At 40.0% G+C, this 1,777-nt stretch overlaps 1 pseudogene; it reads left to right on the top strand.

Annotated features, from left to right (window-relative positions):
* The first annotated feature begins 667 nt into the window (after nucleotides 1-667).
* On the top strand, nucleotides 668-981 carry LOC147432835 (uncharacterized; annotated as a pseudogene).
* Nucleotides 982-1,777: the final 796 nt, after the last annotated feature.

The following is a 1,777-nucleotide window of genomic DNA, read 5'->3' as shown; positions in this document are numbered from 1 at the left end:
TATCCAATTATGTACAAGAATGTATCAAAGATAAAAGTTATTGGCTAACTTGATTCTCAGACAAATTTTTGTGGGGCCTAAAAAATGAGAGAAACAATAGTATTTCAAGACAAGTGCACATAGCTTACCACTATTTGAATGACAACATAAAGTAACTACAAAACAATTACAAAGTTTAGTGCAAGTAAAGAGATGACACAATAAGATGGTAAAAATTGTATTGCCTTAATCAATTACATGAGCCCACTCGCTTAGCATATGAGTGGTGCACTTAAATGTTTTGTACATGGGAAATAGAGTTAGGCTCTCTCTCTCTCACTACCACTCTATTGCTCTATCTTTTGGCCCCTTTGTCTTGCCTTCCATTTGCAGCACCTTTCTTTGCAACTGTAAGTTTAGCAGACACTTTCAACCAATTCTTGGTTGTTAAGATTTGGTTCCACACTTGAATGTCCATCCTGGCTTGGTTGGTTCTTGGCCTGCAATTGAGCCACAAAGTGACTGATTTTGAAAGGAGATAGGGAGCTAGAGTAGAAAGTTGATGTTGCACATCAAGAAAGAGGTTATTGAACTCAAAAGAGAGATGCAAGCTTGGGAAGACAGCGAAAGTGGAATGGGAACCTAGAAGTTGTAGCTACGGAGATAGAAGTTGCAGATCTAGAATGAGATGTTGGAGCTATGGAGAAAGAGGATACAGATTTTGAAGAGAAGCTATTGGATCTATGCAGAAAGAGTTTGCAAATTTGGAAGAGAAGCTATTGGATCTATGGAGAAAGAGGTTGAAGATTTGGAAGGAAATGTTGCAGCTATGGAGAAAGAGTTTGCAAATCTAGAAGGAGATGTTGTAGCTTTGGAGAAAGAGTTTGCAGGTTTACAAGGAGATGCGGTAGCTATGAGGAAGAGGTTGCAGGTTTAGAAGGATATGTTGTAGCTATGGAGGAAGAGGTTGAAAATCTAGAAGATGTTACAGAGGTAGAATGATGTGTGATAGGCTACTTTACGAAAAGATGCCCTAGCATGAGAAGAGGAGGAGAAACAGATGTCAGGGCGTTTTAGAGAGAGAGAGAGAGAGTGGGGATAAAGATTGCAGATCTTCACTTTTCAGCAGCAGCTGAGGGGAGAGAAAGAGAGCTTGGGAAACTTTTGGAGGGGGAGAAATAAGAAGAGAGAGAAGACAAAGAGGGGACAAGAGAGGGAAACTTTTAATATTTGAAAATTGAAAAGATGCTTTTGGGGGAAGAGTAACTCCAACCATATCTAGTAAAATTTTCATATATTCTCCAAGAAAATAAGCAAAAGTACTTTTATAAAGGCATGTCTAGGCTATCTACCCCACCATTCTAGCCCTTGGTCAAAGCTTGAGCAAGTTTTAAATATTTCCTTAAACTGCCAAATAAAGAGACCCTCCTATACCCCATTCCCTTCCTAATGGTTCTTGCTTCACACATGAGTTTGTGTGAGTGTGTGTGCCTAGAGAAAATCACCCCCCTCTCTCTCTTGGTCGACCCTTCTTGCTATTTGCTCATGCTGCAACCCTTTCCAGGCTTAGCCAATGAGTATTAAGAAGCATAAGTGATAGCCTTGTGACATGTGTCCCCCTTTCCCCTTTTGTGAGAGCTTTAGGTAATTAATAAATGCAACTAAACTCTCATTGGACCCCTTTGCCTCCTGGCCAATAGGAATCAAACAAGCCATTGGGCTGCTGAATGCTCATTGGACCCCTTGGGAGATTGTCTAATAGTCTTCTAGAGAGATTAATTCTTATTGGTTCTTTTAT

The sequence above is a fragment of the Adiantum capillus-veneris genome, chromosome 20 (genome assembly GCF_014529385.1).
Source record: "Adiantum capillus-veneris isolate H3 chromosome 20, ASM1452938v2, whole genome shotgun sequence".
Classification (NCBI taxonomy): domain Eukaryota; kingdom Viridiplantae; phylum Streptophyta; class Polypodiopsida; order Polypodiales; family Pteridaceae; genus Adiantum; species Adiantum capillus-veneris.
The sequence above is the reverse complement of the archived record's forward strand: the minus strand, read 5'-3'. Positions and strand labels throughout refer to the sequence as shown.